The 15,550-nt window shown below is 39.9% G+C and overlaps 1 long non-coding RNA gene across 1 annotated transcript in view; it reads right to left on the reverse strand.

Moving 5' to 3' along the window:
* LOC118699586 (uncharacterized) overlaps nt 1-15,550 on the reverse strand; it is a 34,833-nt gene that overhangs the window by 7,163 nt on the left and 12,120 nt on the right. The window contains exons 2-3 of the long non-coding RNA XR_004982100.2: nt 1,965-2,498; nt 268-339 (exon numbers count right to left, since the gene is read on the reverse strand). This is a non-coding gene — a long non-coding RNA (uncharacterized LOC118699586). The remainder of the gene's footprint in view (nt 1-267; nt 340-1,964; nt 2,499-15,550) is intronic.

The following is a 15,550-nucleotide window of genomic DNA, read 5'->3' on the forward strand; positions in this document are numbered from 1 at the left end:
CATTACTGGGGGTATTTCAAGGACAAACAGATGTGGCTCCGAGGAACATGATTTAGTGGCAGACTGGACAACGTTGGGTCAGATTCAGTCTTAAATCTCTTTTAAAACCTAAACAATTCTATGATTCAATATTGGGGCTTTTTGTTGTTTGATTTTGTTGGGTTTTTTCCCAACCTGCTTTTGCTTGTTATAATTTACAATATATAATGACATTACTGCTGCAGTTGGGTAACAAAGAAACTTTCAGAGTGCAAAAATCTTCCTTACTTTGGCTGTTGTTGCCAGGCCACTTTCCATAGTATTTAAAAAGTCTTGGCAGTCAGGTGAAGTCCCAGGTAACTGGAAAAGAGAAACATTTGTACCCATTATTAAAAAGGGTAGAAAAGAGGATCCTGGGAACTCTGATCTGTCTGTCTCTGTGCCTAGGAAGATCATAATCAGAACTTCCTAGAAACTCTGCTAAGGCACACAGAGGACAAGAAGGTGATTCCACACACCAGTATGGCTTCACTGAGGGCAAGTCCTGCCTAAGCAATCTTGTTGACTTCTATGAGAGGGTCACTCTATCAGTGGACAAGGGAAATGCTACAGATGTCATTTATCTGGACTTCTGTAAGGTCTTTGATATAGCTCCCCACAACACCCTTCTTTGTAATTGGAGAGATATGGATTTGAAGAGTGGATTGTTGGATGGATAAGAAAGGGGTTGGATGATCTCATCTATGGCTCAGAATCCTGAGGTACACCACCTGGCAAGTGGTGTCCCTCAGGAACCACTGTTATTTAATATCTTCATCAATGACACAGATTAAGAGATTGAGTGCACCCTCAGCATGTTTACAGATGACACCAAGCTGAGTGGTGCAGTTGAGATTCCTGAGGAATGGGATGTCATCCAGAGGGACCTGGACAAGCTTGAGCAGTGGCCCATGGGAATCTCATGAGGTTTAGCAAAGCCAAGCTCAGCTGCTGCACCTGGGTCAGGGCAATCCCTGGTGCCAGCCCAGGCTGGGCAGGAACAGATCGAGAGCAGCCCTGCCCAGAAGGACTTGGGGGTGCTGTGGCTGAGAGCTGGACGTGAGCCAGCCATGGGCACTCCCAGCCCAGAGAGCCAAGTGTGTCCTGGGCTGCACCCAGAGCCCCTGGGCAGCAGGGCAGGGAGGGGATTCTGCCCCTCTGCCCCGCTCTGCTGAGACCCCACCTGCAGATCTGCCTCCAGCCCTGGGGTCCCAGCACAGGAAGCTGGGACATGGAGCTGCTGGAGAGAGTCCAAAGGAAGCACCAAGGTGATCAGAGGGATGGAGCACCTCTCCTATGGGGAAAGGCTGAGAGAATTGGGATTGTTTAGCCTGAAGAAGAGAAGGATTAGGTGTCATGACCTGTAGAAGAATTATAAAAGAAAGGCCTCAAAAAATCAGGCCTGCTCTGTTAAATCAGTGGCTGGCCAGTCATTTTTTCTAACTGCAGCTAGTACTTTGCAAGTTTCCATGCGAAAATAATCCTGGTATAAAAGATTTTTTTACACAACAATCTATTCCTGGGTGGAAAACAACTAGCACCTGCATAAATATTAAATCTATCCCATGAGAATTAGTGAAGAAATATGTAAACAATTTAAGAATAGAGAGATTTGATGGACAAGTAAAAAACCTTTTGCTAACCAATAGAGTAATTGGCAAGAAAGCTATTAACCAATTAAAGTTGAACATGAAGTCTGTAAAAACTGTATAAAATGAGTTGTGTGAATAAAGAATAGGCTTTTCCTGCATGAAGAAAATGGAGTCTTGCATGTTTTATTCTGAAAATTAGGGGCAACCTAATTGTGAGCTTCTAGTACCTGAAGGGAGCTCACATTAAACATGAGAGGGACTATTTGCAAGGGCATGGAGTGACATGACAGGGATGAATGGCTTCAAACTGAAATGGGGTAGGTTTAGATTAGATATTAGGAAGAAATTCCTTACCATGAGTGTGGTGAGACACTGGAATAGATTGTACAGAGAAGTTGTGGAAATCCCATCTCTGGAAGTTTTCAAAGCCAAGTTGGATGGAACCCTGAGCATCCTGATCTAGTGGAAGATATCCCTGCCCATGGCAATGGGGTTGGAACTAGATAATCTTTAAGGACCCTTGCAATCCAAATCATTCTATGATTCTAATTGGATAAAATCAGAAAAGGATAATTGGGCTATTCTCTAGCATTACGGATTTTTTTTTTAATCCAGCAAAAGTAGGAAACTAATCTTTATATGTTTTTTCTAAGAATTATAAACTTTAATTCCATATTATAATTTTCAATCCCAATGGTAAGTAATACAGAAACCACTTCCTGTGTACAGCAGCTATATGGTGCAGTATCACTGAAACCCTCTTGAACTGTTTGGGGATAAATGCTGAGGTACACCACTGTTCACAAGTTTGGGACAGTCTCTTTTATTTTGTTTCCTTTGTTGTACTCAGGGCATGCAGATAATGTTCTGGATTGTGTTCATCTTAACCTGTGGGAAAAAAAATTAGAATCCATTCAGAAAGAAGTAAAAGGATTCTGTTTTCATTTTAGATTTTTTTTTCATTGTCAATAATAGGAATGAAAGCTGATTGCAGGATAAGTAAGTAACTTAGATTTGGATCATTTTTTGCCAGGAGTACAAACCTCAATTAACTAGAAAACAAAGCAATACAATAAATCTAAAAATTCTACTTAAACTGTACTTGAAAATCTCTAGAGGATAAACACCTCCTCAGTCTTGACTGAATGAATTTTTAGCTCATCTAGCATGTTCACTCCTGAAATAAATATATATGCATTTTATTATGTTTTTCTGCAGCATATGAAGCAATACAAAATATGGTCACTAGAGGCTAGGCTAGGTAATATTTACTACAATTTTTTATTTAACTACTAACTAACTAACACTTTATTAGTTGTTGTTATTATAACTAACTTTTTACTTTTGGAATACAGAGGTAATCAAAGAAAACCAGAAACTAGTTTCTAGAAACTAGAAATCAAAGAAAACTAGACCAGGTTTTCAGATTATTTCCTTGATATGAGTATTTGTTCTGTGTTATTCTGGTTTGCTTAAATGACATTAATTTTTCTCTGTTGTTATGCTTTGTTTTTTTTTTTTTTATTTTATAAGTGTTCAAGCAGCTAAATTTGAAAGAATTTAATTATATTCCATTTCTTGGTTTAGATTTATTCAGATATTCAATTATGTGGTGTTGTTCTTTCCTACATTTCTTATCTGAATGCTGCAGCCTTTTTTTTTTGTCCCTCTCATTCCTCCATATTTTTTTTAATCTATCTTATTCTTTAACTAAGAAACATGCAAGATGAAAAACAATTTGCAGTAATACACAGTAAAAACATGACTTTGTTTTTCAGCACCTTCCTGCTTTATTATATTAATAAATTCTCAATTTTAACCCACACTCTGATTTTTAAACTTAATCATAAGACACCACACAGGTACTTAGCATATTTACTTGAAATAACAAGTTATATGTGATTATATCAGTGTCAGTCCTCAACAGCATTAATTTACTACTGTGACACTAAGAATCTCTGGAGCTTCACATCCTAAGAATTTCCCCTTTTCTCTGATAGTTAACACATTCCATAAGGAACTGCGCTTAAGATTTATGAAATCAAGCTGGTATCAACAAATAAATCTTTCTCAATTTTTCATTTTACAGGAATTAAAGAGATATCTTTTATGCTGTCTCCAATAGTAACTAGGATTTCTTTGGTCTTAAGGCAGATATTTTTAGCCAAATGACTTCAGTGGTGATAAAGAGTTACCTGCCTTTCTCATACAACCAGTGGAAGTTTTCTTTATACTGGACTACGAGAAGTCCATTCTCTTTAAGGGCTTATGGTGTGACGCAGGAAAAACATACAAAGAGAGCAAAATACTTGTGATTTTTTTTTTTTTCTTTAGGGAACCTCAAATATGTTAAGCATTTTTCTAGTACTGAAGCAAACACAAAGTCCAGTATAGAATATTAATCCCGATGTTTCCAGGTGTGTCATGCCTGGCTTCGTCTAGCCCTCGCTGCTGGACCAAAGGCTGCAGTTGTGGTGTTTTCACCCCAGAGATACCTTTGGCCGGCTGGATGCTGCAGCTGGGCACTCGGAACAAATCCAGGCAAAGTAGGAACTCAGTTTACCTTTGATGGAAAAGGTTCAGACAATGGTGAAGAGAAAGGAGCGGGTTCTATTGTAGAGTCTTAATCCAGAGTTTTATTTCAGCATGGTAGACCTCTGAATGTGGTAACAACTCACAGTAGAACTCCTGGCCACATGGTCTTGTGTCCTTTTAAGCCCCGGGGACAGGGGGAGGGGAGGGACAGGTAAGGGCCAACCAGGTGGGAGGAGGGGAAGGCTCAAGGGATACAGACACTTGGACAGGCCAATGAGCCCAGACCTGAGGGGCATCTTTTGAACTTCTGCCAGTCACACGATGCCTTGCTGGAATGCTAAGATTGATGGACAGCTCTTAGCAGGAGGGCAAAGCGGGAGGGGAAAGGTTGGCACACCTGAGGGGGTTGGGATAGGTGAAACAGGAAATCACACTGCAACAGTCCAGCAAATTTTCTGAAGGAGAATTGCTTTCAAACACTGAAAAAACTATACTCTAAAATATCTACAGATGTTGCAGCACTGTGAGATATGTTATCTTAATACAACAGAATAGCTATATTGTATAGATTATCTTAATATAATAGAATTGGTATTGTCTGAGCACCAGTCCATCCTTCAGTGCCTTTTTAGAAAGGGACTGCATGAATCAGGCAATAAAACAGGAATACAACGAATAATGACACTCTACAGAACAGACAATAATTAGAGGGTAATCACTAATTTTTTTTCTCCTAATTTTTCTATTCCTCCTGAAGTCCTCAATGTATTCTCCATTACTGTTTACCTTACAAGGCTTGTTGATGTGTTATTAATTTATTAATGGATGCTAATTGATATTGATCTCAATGCCTTGTTTATTATCAACTCCTGAGGAACATATTATTATAAGCTGATATAACTGAAGTGAATTGTGGTCCCAAAGGCAGAATTCATATCAATAGCAAAGTCTGAAGAAACATTTCTGCTTTGAAGTACATTGAAGTTAAGAAAGATTTGTTTAGAAGGCACAGATAAGAGGAATGAGACACCTACAAAGAGATGGACAGAATAGGAGCTATGACAGATAAATAAATAACAAGACATTTAATTGGAAATCAACTCCTATCCTTCCCTGTCTACAGTGCTGGATCTGTCTAGGATCAAAGAGTCATACAGAGAGAAGATGAGATACTTCCTTGCTCTTTTTGTAGCTTTGCAATTTCTTAGCAAAACCAACAGAGTTAGAAATAAAACCTGCAAAGCTACACTTTACATTGAAGTAGAAAGCCCCCTCTTATATATGTCCTGGTTTCAGCTGTGATGGAGTGTTGCAGACAACTTTTATAAAAAATCCTCTCCATAGGATTTTTCCTCCTGAGAAGCTGAGCAGCCTCAGGAACAAAATGTAAACAATGATTATGTGCTGCTGTGGAATGCAACAGGTGGATCTTTGATTGGCCCATGTTGGATGTTTGTAATTAATTGCCAATCACAGTCAGCTGGCTAAGACAGAGAGCCGAGCCACAAACTTTTGTTATCATTCTTTTCTTTTCTATTCTTAGCTAGCCTTCTGATGAAATCCTTTCTTCTAATCTTTTAGTATAGTTTTAATGTAATAAATATCATAAATAATAAATCAAGCCTTCTGAAACATGGAGTCAGATCCTCATCTCTTCTCTCATCCAAGAACCCCTGTAAACACTGTCTCAATGGAATTGATTCTTTTCCCAGTAGCTTGTCCAGTGCTGTGCTGTGTACTCAGCGTAGAAACATGTTGAGAACACACTGATGTTTTGGCTTTTCCTAAGCAGTGTTTTCTCTGAGTCAGGGACCTGTCAGTATCTCATGCTCTGCTGGCAAGGGCCTGCACAGGAACCTGGGAGGAATCACAGCTGGGACAGGTGACCTGAGTGAGCCAAAGGGATATTTCAACACCATAAAATGTCATGACCAGCATATAAACTGGTTTATATGGTAAACCATAGCAGCTAGTAGGAAGAGGATGAGTCCTGCTCGGACACTTGCTGGGCAATGGTCCAATGGTGGTGAGTAACTACATTGTGCATTTCTCTGGGTTTTATTCATCTGTCTTTCTCCTTTTCATTACAGTTACTATTTTTATTATTATTTTGCTATGACTATTATCAAAATTTTCTTTTATTTATTTTGCCTAGTTGCAATTATCAAACTATTCTTATCTCAACCCATGAGTTTTATTTATGCTTCTCAATCTCCTTCCCACCTCACCAAGGGAACCCTTGAAGGGGAGTCACTGAGTAACTGCCTGGTACTTAAGTTGCTGGCTGGGACTAAAGCATGACAATATGAAAAAGTGTGTAAAGATTATTTATTAAATGATATCCAGTAGAAATGCATGAGCTCCTCTGTCATTCTGATTTGCTGCATCATTGTTGGTATCTGTCTCCTGCAGGTCCTTGTAATTGCAAGTTCCATTCCTCTGCATTGTCTGTCCTCCTTTCCATGTATGTTCTATTCCTCCTCCTCTCTCTGTGTCATCGAAGGAATCTTGCTGTTTTGTGCAGACTGGGTTCCCTACAGTCTGCACTTGAAACCATAAACTCTAACTCCTTCTCAGCTATGCAGTTTATATTATAAGGAAAATCTTTGAAAACTGAACACTGAATAAATTGTCTGGAGGCTTTGTTGTCTAGTCACAACTGAGAAGAGACTACAGTCAGACAACATGGCATATTCATTTGTACTATGTAAATTAGGGTCATTTTACAATTATAGCAACTTGATTGATATCATACTAGAAATACAGTTATATATCTGTGCTACTTTGACCATATTGAGAAGTTCTAGGACTGAATGGTGAAAACAATTCTGGTCCTGTGCCAGAGAAGACCAGGGTAATAAAAGAAAGTCCTTCTTTGGAGATTTGTAACTAAAATGGAAAAGAAAATAATATATTTACTGAGCAGTAATGGAATGCTTTCTAATAACACTCAGATTGAAATATTGCAAAGTCTTAAGGAGTAAGGGAAATGATACATCTGTATGAATAGGAAAATATTTTCTCCAGCAATAAAAGGAATGATAGAATGGTTTTTTGCTATTGCCGGAAAATTTATACTGACAAGTATACCCACATAACTCATTGCATGACAAAGACCATTGCATTGTCTTGTCAAAGAAAATCATAATTTTAATTTAGGATGAATTGTACTTTAGTAGCTGGTACAGACTTCACAGATCACAGATCTGAGTAATGAAACTGATTTTAAAAAAAACAGCTGTTACTTTAACAATTACCTGATTAGAACAACTTAGCCCTTTATCAGGGTTGCTGGCATCTTGAGGAAGTCATTCTTCATGAACTGACTAATTTTACGAAAACAACATACCTTCCATAATACCAAGATTTAAAGTTTAAATATACTTCAAGGTATCCACGTTGTTTCAACATACTAAGGGGAAAATTAATTCTGTCATCCTGTGTTCTCATAGAATTATTCTATGGTTCTTCTGGAGATATTTTAATCTCTCATTTTATTTGAATCATACAAAGCATGTCATTATTAAAAAAAAATCCTCAAGGAGTCTTACTTTATTAAATAGAAAAGGGCTGAGCCCTAACATGTTATGACATGATATGTAAAAAAGGAACTTTCTTAATCTTTTTCACCTAGGTGAAAGTGTGGTGTGAAATTTTTTCCACAGTTACTAAGAAGATTTTTCAAATACATTAATGTCAAAAGGCAGTGTAGGAATAACATAGACGTGTTACATGATGAGGGTCGTCACCTCCCAAAAATGGGACATGGACAAGGCAGAGATATTTAAGTATTTTTGGACCAAGGGGGTCTTAGTGCCCTGAACTGGAGGACCATTACTGTGAGAATGATCAGCTCCCAGTGGATCTTGAACTTGTGCAGGATCTGTTGTTGCAGCCTGATCGCTACAGATCCATGCGGTCTGATGGGATTCGTCCAAACATCCTCAACTAGCTGGCTGTTGTTATTACATGTCTTGATAATTTTTGAGCAGAATCTGGAGAGGTCCCAGGTAGCTGGAACCTGGTGAGCATTATCCTGGTTTTCAAGAAGGGCAAGAAGGAGGGCCCTGAAAACTACAGACCTGTTAGACTGTTACTGTTTAGGAATGGTACTCCCCAATTCAGTGGCCCCATTGAGACTCCATAACCACACATTGCTCTCCCACTCCCCCTTGCCGTTCCCCTTCTTCTTCCTGCTCTGGCAGGATAGAGTTGAGAACCTGCAGCACAAAAGGTGAAGATTATGGGTTAAGATAATAACAGATTACTAGAAAGAGCAATGAGATAAGAAAACAAACAGTAACAGCAACCATACCAAAAGTATACAAAGGAGAGAGTGATTCACATGCATAAATGCTCACTGCAAGCTGTGACACAATGAACAATGACAGATAGCTCTCTCTCTCCACTACATTTGGGTTTTTTAACAACTGGAAGTCACACCCTTCTTCTCCAAAGCCAAAAAGTTCCTCCACTTCAACCTCCCCACAATGACATTATGTGGTATAGAATATCATACCGTCCTGGCCACAGTCCCAGACCCCCTCACAGCTACTGCAAGAAATTAACTCTGTCCTGGCCAAAACAAAGACACAATCTCACTTCTGTTCCCAGTAAAATAATGGAAAAGATTATTCTGGGATGTATTGAAAAACACTTGGAGGACAACACAGTCATCAGTCACAGCCAGCACAGATTAATGAGGGGAAAAGTCCTGCTTATCAAATCCGATTTCCTCCTACAGCAGGGTAAAAGTTGATCAAGGGAAGCCAGCTGATATAATCTTTCTGGATCTTGCCAAAGCCTTCTAGACTGTCTCTCCCAGGATCCTTCTGGACAAAATGTCCAGCTGTCTAACATGATGGCTGAGCAACTGACTCAAGGGTTGACTCACAGATTGGGCACAAAGGGTTACAGTGAATGGGGTGACATCTGACTGGTGACCTGTCACTAATGGGGTTCCACAGGGCTTCATCCTCAGACCTGTGCTCTTCAGCATCCTTGTTAATGACTTGGAGAGAGGACTTGAAGGAACACAAAGTGTGACAAGAAGATTAAATTGGAAGGAGCTCTCAACTTGCTGGAGGACAGGGAGGCCCCTGCAGGGAGACCTTGGCAAATTAGAGAGATGGGCAATCAGCAACTGTATGGATATTAAAATGGGCAAGTGACAGTTTCTGTGCCTTGGATGGGGCAACCCTCAATGTACAAGCTGAGGAATGAGATACTGGAGAGCAGCACCACAGAAAGAGACCAGGGAGTCCTGGTCCCTGGCAAGTTGAACTTGAGTCAGCAGTGCCCTGGCAGCCAGGAGGGTCAGCCTGTCCTGGGGGCATCAGGCACAGCATTGCCAGCCAGGCAAGGGAGGGGATTGTCCTGCTGTGCTCTGCTCTGGGGCGTCCTTACCTTGAGGGCTGGGGGCAGTTTTGGGCACCACAACATAAAAGAGATCTAAAGCTTTTAGAGATCATCCCAAGGATGGCCATGAGGATGGTGAAGGTTCTAGAGGGGAAGCCAAAGAAGGAAAGGCTGAGGTCACATGCTCTGTTCTGCCTGAAGAAGAGGAGACAGAGGACAGACCTCATTGGACTGTACAGCTTTCTCAGGATTGAAAGAGGATGAGCAGAAACTGATTTCTTCTCTGTGGTGGCTACTGACAGGATCTGAGAGAATGGCCTGAAGTAGTGTGAGGAGAGATTGAGGCTGAATATCAGGGAAAGTTTCTTCACCCAATGGGTGTTTGGGCACTGGAACAGGCTCCTCAGGGCAGTGGTCACAGCACAAAGTCAGTCTGAGTTCAAGAAGTGTTTGGACAATGTTCTCTGGCATATAGTGTGATTCTTGGGGCTGCACTGTTCCAGGCCAGAAGATGACTCATTGATCTGACAGATCCTTTCCAAATCAATATATTCTATGATTTTATGATTCTATGATTCTGTTATCTAGTCCAACCTTTCTTCACAAAAGAAGAAAACAACTAAATATATTTATACTGTAATAGCAGTCTTTTTCTTTTGCTTATGTTGATTGTTAAAAACTAATGAGAAACCAAGTATAACCATAATTCATAATTCTGAATTGCATAAAGCCAGATGCAAGATAGATTAGTATAGAATTGGATATTGAATTTTATCCATTATAATAATGAGAAAAGACATGAAACAAGGTGAAATCAAGCAGTTACTCTGTGACATTTAACAAGTAGGACATACAAAATACTAAATTAATGCAAGCTCACTTAAGTTGTTGAGTAAGGGGACTAATTATTAAAACCATTTTAGGCTTATTTTAAATATAACTTAGGGGTCTTTTTTGGTTTATGTTGTTTTGTTTATTTCTCTTTTATTTCTGAAAAAGATCCATAATTTTTCCAATTTAAAACATTAAAACCAAAGAATAGCCTCATTTTAACTTTTTTTTTACAGGAGTGTTTCCCCTAAGGAAAGACAGGCTGCTCAGTGTAGCTGATCTCTTATCAGAATATATCCCTGGATTAAGATAGAAGAAACTTGTTGATTCTAATACTCTCATCCATTGATATCCTTTTAGAAAGCAGTCTGGAGTCATTACTGACACAACAGTGTATTCTATATCATAGGAAGGGACTGCAGAACCCAAAGTATGGTTCCATTATTTCAAGACCAATAAAAATAAAAGTAGAGGATGGGAATCAAATATAAAGTTTCTCCTAAAATTTTTAGTGATGATTAAATTCTCTAGTGCCCTGTGTGTGTATCATTTAAAGCCATAGTTTATTTTAGTTTTACTATATTTCTTCACAGCTCTAGCAGGCTGTTTCCTTTTGTCTGGAAAAAGGCCAAGATGGAATTTCTGTGGGAGGCTGAAGAGCTGTAACTTAGTTTCATGACACAGGGGAAAGACAGTATCTGAGCTGCAAAATCACAGTGGCATAGATCATATTATCTGTTGCCTGATTAAAGACTACTGAACATATATTAGATTTTATGACTAGATTATAGCTCTTGAGAAGAAAATAAAGAATCAAAGAACAACAGAAAGCTGATGCAGTGTTCTGCCACTTAAAGTCCATTGTTGCTTTCAGGCATTTTTAATCTGTCTAGGCCAAGTTACACTTAATTTTCTTGAACAGTCACATCAATTAATTCTAAATTCAGAATAAAGTTTTGGGTAGTTAGAGATTTTCTTCTTCACATGAGAATGAAAATTGAAATGAACTAGTGAGTTACACAAAAAACCTGCCCTGTTGTGACAAAATGAATTCAAAGAGACAGTACTTTGGTTTTGAGCTCTGCCCAGCAGTGAAGGAGAGTGTAAGAGGCCAAGTATTAAAAGCTGTATTTCTGCTAGCCATAGATTTTTAGGGAGAGCAGTTTCAGGCCAAAAATAGAGTTATGTTTATGCAAACAGATGAGCTTCTCAGATGTATAAACAGAATAACACTTTTAGTACTTTTATTGTCACTGTATCCAGACAAGGTTATCCTTAGAGTTATCCTAAGGCAATCTTCCATAAAAACACAGAACAGAAAAAGAAAACGAAAGAACTGGCCATTATGAAAACTGTTCCTACTTGGAAGAGCCTACAATACAAGCACAAAGAAGCAATAGATGAAGACAATGCATGGAGGAATCTGAGGAAACAATTAGCCTGTACTGATCATTGTGATAAGCAACAGAGACAACATATGCCTGCTTTAGCCATGTCATGTTGTTGTAGGCACAAAATCTGTTGCAAAAAAAGATTTTAAGGAAGGGTTTTAAAGCAAGTAACGCAGACATTACAAAGATATCCAGTCTCCTGCCTTACTTGGGACTGCTGGAGTGGAGCCTTGCAGATGTATTAATTTGAATATCCTGATATTTATTCATATCAGTGCAGTCTCCGACTTTAAAGTCTGAATGAAGACAAAACTGCTTACAAAATCAGTATGTACCTCAAAAATCCAGAAAATTCTCTCCTACCATAGAACTGTGAGTTACCAATAGACACATACATAAAAAAAAAAAATCTGGTATTTACATGGCTATGTCAGAAAATCTGAAATGCTGTAATAATGTACATTATAGGTAAACAGATTTCCGAAGAGATCAAAGTCTGCTCTCCTTAAATCCAGCGCTGTGGTCCTGCTTTTTGCCCTTCACTCTTTTTGTAGGATCATGAACCCACAACTTTATGGTCACTGTGGCCAAGGCTGCCCCTGACTTTCACATCTATGACCAGTTCTTCCTTGCTCAAAAGTAGCAGGACCAGCAGAGCATCCTGCCTTCTTGGCTCCACAGTCACCCATCATCCAAATGCTCTAGAAGATCTCCAAGACTCCTTGAACCCTTTTGTTTTGTCCCTCCAAAAGATATCAGGGCAGGTGGAGTATCCCATAATGACCAGGGCCTGCTTCTTCCAGTCATCTGAAAGCCTAAGCTACTACTTCCTGCTCAGGGAATCTGTAGCAGACACCTACAGCAACAACAACCAGGCTGGTTCACTTGCTGACCTTCATCCACAAGCTCCCATCTGGCTCCTTATCTATTCCGGGGCAGAGCTCTGTTCCTGCTGCTCCCTCACATAAAGGGAAGACCACTCTTTTCACCTTCCCATTCTGTTCTTTCTAAGAGCCTGTATCCAATCATTACAGCACTCCTTTCTTGGGAGCTCTCCTACCACACTTCCCTGATCCACTGATGAGGCATTATGACAGCACACAGACTTCTAACTCTTTCTGGTTTGTTTGTTTGGTTGGTTGGTTTTCTTTTATTTTTTATACAGCTTGCACTAAAGGCAGTTTACAGATTGCATTAGGGGCGTGTGGCAAGGTTTTTGTAGCAGGGCGGTTACAGGGGTGACTTCTATGAGAAGGTGCTAAAAACTTATGTCCAAAAAAACTGGCTGTGAGATAGATTCACTGTTGTTGGCCAAGGCTGAACCTCCTAGCAATGATGGTAGTGGTCTAGGATAACAGCACTAAGTAGGGGAAAAATTACTGCTCAACAGCAGCTGGGAGAGAACAGTGAAAATGTGAGAGAGGAACAATTCTGCAGACAACCAGGTCCGTGCAGAAGGAGGGCAGGAGGTGCTCCAGGCCCTGGAGATTAGATTCCCTTTCAGCCTGTGGTGCAGCCAATGGTGAGGCAGCTGTGCTCCTGCAGCCCATGGGGTCCACAGGGATGCAGAGATCCGTGTGCCAGCTGTAGAGAACCCCGTGACAGAGCAGGTGAGTACTCAAAAGGTTCTGACACCTTGTGGAAAGCCCATGTTGGAGCAGGCTTCTGTCAGGACCTCTGACTCTGTGGAGAGAGGAGCTCTCATTAGAGTAGGTTTGCTGTCAGGACTTGTGATCCATAGCATGCAGTCTCATGTTGGAGTAGTCTGTTCATAAAGGATAGCATTCTGTGGAATGGACCCACACTGGAGCAGTTAATGAAGAACTGCAGCCCACAGGAAGGATTAATTCTGTGAAAGTTTGTGGAAGACTGTTTCCTGTGGCCCATGGGAAGGATTAACATTGGAGCAGTTGCAAAAGACTGTCTTCTGTACAAAGAACTCCAGGCTGAAGCAGAAGATTGCAAGGTTCTTTCTTTATAACTGTCAGAGACAACATGTGCTAAACTGATCATCCATTCATGTTCTCCTGCACTGCTTAGGGGAAGGAGGTAGACAATTTGGAAATAACATCTAGGAAGAAGGGAGGGATGAGGAGAAGGTGTTTTAAGATTTTTTGTGCTTCTTTAGTGGCCACTTGACATCTAACCAGGGTCAAACCACCACGGAGAGGCACTCAATTGTGCTGACTACTGAATACAGGCTTGAGAGCTCTCTCAACAAGGCTATTTTTCAGATACCTCCTTCTTTTCATGTCTGTTCTCAAACAGATTGCTTTTCACTCCTGTTTTGTTAATTGCTATGTCCAGTTCTGCTCCCATCACCCCAGGCCTTTGGCTTGCCTACTCCACACACAGAGCTTCTTTACTTGCTGAGAAATCTCTCCCTTGCCAGTTATTCCTAATCTAAATCTCTCCCTACCAGGTGTCTTACAAAGCATATCAGGCTGTTGACAAAGATAGATTTGTCCTACATAATCAGGTGGATCTCTTGTCTTCCAAGCTATTGACCCCTGAAGAGGGTTCAAAAAATGCTATTGTTCTCTTTATTTTCAGCTTGGACTACTATACACCAGCTTCACTTGGTCAAAGACTCCTTTAAATTCTTCATGTCATTTTCAGACAATACAAGGTGTTTTGTTTGATTCATTAAATTTACAAGAGGTATGTCCTTGTCAGGCTTCTTATGCAGCATAACTATTTCTCTTTTTAAATATTAAGCAACAGAACTGTTAGTTTTAAAGGATATATTGATTCTACAATTACTTCTATTCTTCCAGTAAACATTCTGGAGATCTCAAGTATTCATTCTCAAACACACTGTTTCCACTGTGAAATGATGGTGTTCAATTACCCCTTGCAAAGACCCTCTGGGCAGCTCATTACAAGTGCAAACTGGATGAGACATATCTCATCCTTGGTATGATGTGATCAAGATTACAGAATTTCTATAGCCAAACTTAAATAAGACTTAAAACTCCACATGCAGTTTTATTCACACATCCAGATTATTCCAGCAGACCTAGATGCAAATAAAACTAAGCTTATATTTTTGGTCAGTGTAGCACCCGTGCTTTTCCCATTTGAAATAATTCTATATAAGATGGTGAAAGGATTAGGTTCCCTAACGTGCCACTTTTTCTCTCATCTATTGTTATTACAACTGTTACTGTACTTCCAATAAAATTAGTTGGATTTTTACTGGTATTGTAACAAGCTTCTGTAAGAAGCAGAATTAGATCAATTATTTCAGCAGCCCTCCTAATATTTGTCAACTGTAGCTAAGCATACAGTGGGGAGGGGAGGTGTGGGGAACTGTGCCTTTACAAAGCTCTGAGGTGACTTGGAGCAGAGTGATGCTGTTGAGAGCACACAGCATAAGTGCAGCGAGAGCCCTGAGGGAGCTTTACCTCTCCTACATCTCTGAGCCTGCCAAGCCTGCAGTCAAAGAAAACTTTACATAGCTTTTATAAATATGGGAGACCCAACAGCAAAATAGTTAGCTCAAGGGGCAGTGTTGCTCTAGCAAAAAGCCCTGTGCCTCATCTACCATTACCACTTGCAGCTGGAAAGCTTCTGTTTAACCCTCACACTGAGGTTTAACACTGTCTTTGAAAAAGGTGTCAGAATGTAAGCACTGCATAATGGAAAGAGGAAAGGTTCCATCCAACTGACATGTGGCATGAAGTAGACATTTTTGAAATTTATGCTACTTCTGCTAAGACTACAGCAGGTTTCAAGTCTCTCAATACTTTGAGGAAAATGAACTGTATTTTCTTCAAAACCAAAGGGATTATGTGTGCTTTAATAAAATATTAATTTACAGTT

Source organism: Molothrus ater (genome assembly GCF_012460135.2).
Source record: "Molothrus ater isolate BHLD 08-10-18 breed brown headed cowbird chromosome Z unlocalized genomic scaffold, BPBGC_Mater_1.1 matZ_random_MA35, whole genome shotgun sequence".
Taxonomy (NCBI): Eukaryota; Metazoa; Chordata; class Aves; order Passeriformes; family Icteridae; genus Molothrus; species Molothrus ater.